The sequence below is a fragment of the Pipra filicauda genome, unplaced genomic scaffold, assembly GCF_003945595.2.
Source record: "Pipra filicauda isolate LSUMZ 115617 unplaced genomic scaffold, ASM394559v2 scaffold416_size611912_pilon, whole genome shotgun sequence".
Classification (NCBI taxonomy): Eukaryota; Metazoa; Chordata; class Aves; order Passeriformes; family Pipridae; genus Pipra; species Pipra filicauda.
Window position 1 is genome coordinate 120354 of NW_024104550.1, and position 6013 is coordinate 126366.

Consider the following 6013-nt stretch of genomic DNA (forward strand, 5'->3'; position numbering starts at 1 on the left):
CGGGGAATTATCTCCTCCCTCAGCCAGGACCCTCACTGGGCCCTGAATGGATTCATTTTAAATGGGTTATAAATTTCTGATAAAGGATATTTCGGCTCCAAATTGCGTATTTAACGATGCTGCTGAGCTCCTGCACCTCTGCAGAGCAGGGCCAGGCTCTCAGGGGGGCTCTGGGCTGGGCCCTGTTAAACCCCCTGCCCCTCCTCTGCCCCTCCCTGCAGCACAGGAAGGTGCTGGGGGGCCTCAGCACCCTCCTGGGGCTGGACAGGACCTCCTCACCATTCCTGCCCTGCAGGAAACCCTCTGGAGTATTTTCCACACCTGCCCTGTGGGTCTGAACCCCGAGGTGCTCGGGAGCAGAACTAACCCAGGCTGCCCTTGGCAAACCCTCAGCTGGGCTGGGCTGGGGATGTGTCCGGGCTCCTGCACCTCGGGAGACAGGAGGCAGCATTCCCATGGGATGCTGCTGTGCTGGAAACGGCTTCAGCTCCCACCTGCACTTTCCCTCTTAATTTAAATGCTAATTCAGAAATGGAACATCAGGAGGGGGAGATGCAGAGAGACACAAACACAGTCCCTGCTGGTGCCTCTGCCTGGCAAGTGAGAGCAGGAGGGGAACAAATAAATCCAGGACAAGGAGACAGGCAGGTGAACTCCCAGAGCGAGGGAAGGCTCACCTGGCTGATGGATCACACCTCTCTCCAGCCCCTCATCCACCCCTTTTCCCCTTTAGGCAAAAGCTCCATTAAATCCCACAGAGAAGTAAAACTGGAGCAAGGTCAGAGGCAACAGGGAGGGATTTAACAACCTTTGCCTGAATTCCCAGCTCAGCTGAAAGGAAGATGGTGGGAGAGGGAGAAGCAGCACACGTGGTGCTGTTGGCAAGAATGGAGCTGTGACACCAAGACTTCGGCACGAGGGCTGTTCTGTTGAGTTCCTTTGATCCACACAGTGTTAAATCTGCTCACATCGCTCCCGAGGACCATTCCAGAAGAAAGGCGGATGCTAATGAGAGTCGTTGGTTCTGCAGTGTTTCAAACGCGGGTGTTTTCTCTTTTGGTCAAAAGGCTCTTTTATGTGCCGGGATTTTCAGATGTGCTCTGCTCATCCCGGACGATTCACCAAGAGATGAGATTTTATTAGCAGCTCCTCGGCGGGCGATGGGCTGGGCCTGACAAATTAAAAAACAGGCAGCACACTTCAGACAAACTCGTCAGTGACCTGCTGCTTCCCCCCCAGGAATTGCCTGGCAGAGCTGCCTCTGTCATGCAGAGCAGGGGAGAGAGCAGAGCTCCCAAATTTCAGCAGCAGGGCAGGGAGGTTTAACCATTTTTTATCTTCACAAAGCTTTATAAAAGCTGGATCCAAACCACACCGAACTCAAAAAATCCCACTGGCCCCCGAGGCTGCGCTGCAAAGCTGGTTTTCATGTGATATCCATCATGTGATATCTTCAGGCTTTTGATCGAGGTAGAAACGCCACCAGAAGCTTTGCTTTTGCTATTTCCATGCACTGGCACGGGCACCTCCCAACCTGCTTCCAGCAGGAATTTTGACCTGTGAACAGCTCCAATGTTCCAAGGAAGCACAGCACTCCCTCTGGGAGTGCTGTGCTTCCTTGGAACATTGGAGCTGTTCCACCCCTGCCTCCCTGGGGCCGGTTAATTGTCCGTCTCTCCCAGGATGTCTCTCACCAAAAAGTCCTGAGCCCTCCAAACAAATCCAGCAGGACAGACCTGGGATCACCCAGTTCTGATGGAAGTGACCCCAAATGCTCCCATTCCTTCCCCCAGAGGCTGCAGCTGAACCCCCCTGGGTCTCCCTGAGCACCCCCAGGAGCTCTGCCCTGCCTGGGAAGGCAAAACCCCGAGAGCTGCTCGTCTGAGGAAGAGCTGGAAACCCAACAGGGAGCTGGAGCCAGGAATTAATGCTTTGGAAGACAGTATTTTTTTTGATTGACTTTAAATAGATGTTTCCCTTCTCGTTCATAATAAAGTGAATGGTGCTGAGAAAGCCAGAGGGAAGGATACAAACCCAGCCTGCCCATTGCTTTGGAAGCATCTTTAAATATTTCCCTCCCACAGTCAGTGCTGGGTTGTGAGTAACAAATGACAGACAGAAGAGAGCAGATGAGTATCTATTTATGCAGGAAAATGAAATGTATGAATAGTTATTTTGAGGACAAATGTATTTTGACAGGTATCTAATTTCGTTCTGTTGATAAAATGCACTTTCTTGCATTCTGGAGTTGATGACTTGTTGGTGGGTTTTTTTATTTGCAATTTTCGTGGGTAAAAAAAAAAAAACAAGCTGTAAAATTATATTTGTCAAACATCAAAAAGCAATTTAATTTATTGTCATCACAAATGTGTTTTAAAAAAAAATATCAACTAGCCAGACACTATTTATTCAGCATAACCCCCAAATGAACAGGGAGTTGTGGTGAGGCACAAACACATAGGGGAGGACCCAGGTGTAATCTGGCAGTGAAGAGGAGCCCAGAAAGGTCTCTACAACCTTGCATTTGAACCAAAAGAGAGAAGAAAAATAGCATTAAGTTCAGAGTCAGTGCTCAGCTCTGCTGGCAGCCCAGTGTGAGGGCTGGGGTCCATCTGCATCCTTGTTTTCCCTCTATTATAATATAAGCACTAACAATTATATATATATATATTATAGAACAATTATAATGCTTGGGAAACACCACCAAGCAGCAAGAGCAGAGAGGACACAGCTCCTGAGCTCACTGACTAAAAACCAGCAGCTGGTCACTGAATGTGGCCAATCTCATTCCTCTGCTGCCAATAACTGGTTATCTCAACCCAGCAACACAAACATCTCAGGCTGCATTTCAATCTCTGGTTAATACATCTCTTTACTGGGGCTGTTTGAGTGCCATTACACGGGAATTTCATGGCTTTTTAAAAGCAGGACAAGGGACCCCGGAGGGATTTGCTGCCAGTGAAACACTGGCCTGAGGAAGATGAATTTAGTGAGTGAGTTCTGCCAGCCTGGAACTCTGTGGAAGAGCCATCACCTCAGAAACACTGTTCCCTCAAAGTTCATAAAAAAAATTATGATTGCAATAAAAGCCAATGACTAAATATCATCTGCCATAAAAAAAATAAAATTTTTAAAAAAAGGGTGGTTTGGGGAAGGACACTCAAAACTCGCAGCTGCCAAAAGAACACTGCAAAGGAGAGACAACATTTTGGCCTGAACTCACCATTTTTGCTGAAGAAAGGAGAGTGTCACCCTGTTCCCTGCTTGGCCTCGCCAGCAGATAAATATTAGCCCTCCCTGCTACAGGTTTGACCTAAAAACCCAGTATTTGGTCAGAATTGAACCATGGCCTGTGATTTAAAGCTGAGGCACTTGCTGAGACTTGAGCTGCTTCAACTCCTTGACTTTGAGAGAATAACGAGGGAGAATATGAGAAAATGAGAGAATAACTGTGAATAGCTTTCCAGAGGCTGCCTGAGTTTGTTCCAGGCTTTTCCCAGGAAAATCAGGCCCTGCCTTTCCCGGGCTCAGCTCGAGGCAGCACCCTGCACCCAGGCTCACACCATCAGCAGCTCTTGCTGATCTCCCAGCCCTCGGTTCTGAAGCCCCTACAAACCACCCCAGCTCCAGAGCAGGTCCCTGCTCGGGGTTTCCCAAGGAGGCAGAAGCTGATGGGGCTCAGCAACAGCTCCTGCACATTCCCTGTGCTCCCAGAGAGTGGGGAAGGAGGGAGCTGTGCCTGGGGAGAGGGGGGGCAGCTCCAGAGGTGAGGGCATGGGATGCTGCTGCACCATCGTGGTGTTGCTTAGCAACTCTGCACCTGCAGTTCGTGGAATTGGGATGTGTCTGAGGCTCTGATGAGGATGGAAAGGTCACTGCTGGCAGGGAGTGACCACGTCCTGCTCCTGCTCCAGTCCCACCCGCTCCAGGCTCCAGAGCTGGGGCTGAAGCAGCCCCAGAGCTGCCCTGCCCAGAGCTGGGCTCACGCAGGAGCACAGCACAGTGTCCCTGCAGCCAGGCAGCAGCCAAGGCTGTTCATCACTGCTGCTGTTCAGCTCCACATCTGGAGAACTGCTCCAGGCTTCTCATTTTCTCTGGAGGGCAATTACTGCTCTCAGCTGCAGAGCTGTCTTTCCACAGCAACTTCCAGAGCAGAGCAGAATAAAACCTCTGAGCTGTTCTAACCCCGGCCAGCAAACCTGCCTGGACAGACCAGCCCTATCCAGCACTGCTCCCACCTTCCAGCAGGTTTTGGGATCCCCTGGGAGGCTGGAGGATGCCCCTCCCTGTTCCAGCACATCTGCAGCACGGGCAGGAACAGCTCACCTCACCCACACACCCGTCACACACTCCAGATGGATAGGCAGTCACTCCCACTCCTCAGGAATGATCCAGATTACTCTCCCCTTCTGGGTTTAATGCTTAATCCCAAACATTTATCATATTCTACTCCAAGCCTCCTACTTGTGTGCGTGTTCATTCTTCGCCAAAGCTGCTTTTTCTTTCCAATCTCTTTAATTATCTGCTCTGCAGCAGCGTCTCCAGCTGGTTCCTCCTGCTCTGCTGTCCTGGGGATCGAGCATTCCTCCAAGGGGGGCACTAGACCTCTGGAGCAAGAACTCTCCCCTTCCTGGTGCAGTGGGAAAGGATAATTATGACATCCTTGAAAACACAATGTGCCTCGAGCTGCATCCTGGCAGGTCCCACATTTCAAAGGAGACTCCCCTGCTGAGGGGGGGTAAAGGGACTACCATGAAGAGCTGACTCAGCCACCCACCTCCCACCCCAGCCCCCCTTGCAGGCTGGAGGGCAGGGAAAGGAAGATCTGCTGGCACAGCCACCCAGGGCTTCCCATCCTGTGCCAGCCCCAGAACACCTCGTTTTGACCTCACTCCCAAAGATTTCCCACTCCTTCCCTTGCTTTTGGGGCCATTTCCCCAGGAGAAGCAATAAGAATCTGGTAAGGCCAGGGAGTGGTGTTTTGTGACAGTTGGAATCGCTCTGACCCTGCAGGAACAGGCTCAGGCAAGGACACGCTTCCCGTTCCTTTACCAGGAGCAGCAACACAGAACAAATCTGCTCTTTTGCTTTCAGGACAACACAGCTCCATGGAACCACTGCCTGCTTGGGTTCCCTGCAGTTTTATTGCTGCTCTGCCCAGGGTTTCTTAATACAGAGGCTGAAAATTGGGAAAATCCAAGCCTTTTGTGAAGGAGTAACTGCAGAAATAACCAGCTGTAGCTGCAAAAGCAAAGCTGCAGGATACTGGGACAAATTTGGGCTACTGAGCCCATCCTTACCCAGTGTGGAGAAGCCCCCAGGATCCCTATTCCATTTTCTTTCCAGCCTGTACCAGAAAGGGGCCGAACACGGTGCTCCGGGGGGTTGCCATGGTTACAGCACGGTGTTGCATAGCAACAAGCTAAGCTGAGCATCACCGAGGCATTTTTCCTTTCTAAATTCCTTCCCCTTGTGGATTCATCCAAGTGAGTTAGATTGATCTGCAGCCCCGGCACAAACACACAGCAGGGAACAGCCACCGATTGATTTTGTGGCAGGACCGTCCCTGAGGGGTGGGACAGTGAGGGATGTGCCCCAGGCACCAGGAAAAGCTCCTCTGCCCGGTGTCTCTGCCCAGGTGGGACACACCTGGATGGGTGGGTGAGGCTGGCACGGCCTCAGGGCGGTGAGGATGGGAATTCCATGGGGAATTTCTGCAAATACAGACTGGAAATCCTGCGTGCAACAGAGCATTTACACCTCCCAGCACAGCTCTAGCAGTCAGGGCTCAGGGGCTCACTGGCACTGGGCAGTGCCAGTGCCAACCTCCCCAGCACAAACAGGCGTCCAACACCTCCAAAGAACTTTCCTTCAAGCCCAGAAAATTTCCCCCCTGTGCTTTTCAGGCTGCAGAGCTTTCCAGCATTTCTGGCACAGGAAACATCCGTCGTCCTCCTCCTGCTCCAGAAGGGAGCTGGCAGAGCCTGGCTGGCACTCAGGAATGCAGCTCTGG

General features: G+C 51.5%; 1 long non-coding RNA gene across 1 annotated transcript; it reads right to left on the reverse strand.

Annotated features, from left to right (window-relative positions):
• Positions 1-311: 311 nt before the first annotated feature.
• On the reverse strand, positions 312-5330 carry LOC120324082. The gene is made up of 3 exons (XR_005565083.1): positions 5301-5330; positions 4465-4630; positions 312-1171 (listed from the first exon to the last, which is right to left on the reverse strand). It is a non-coding gene; the product is annotated as an uncharacterized LOC120324082 (long non-coding RNA).
• Between the last annotated feature and the right edge of the window lie 683 nt (positions 5331-6013).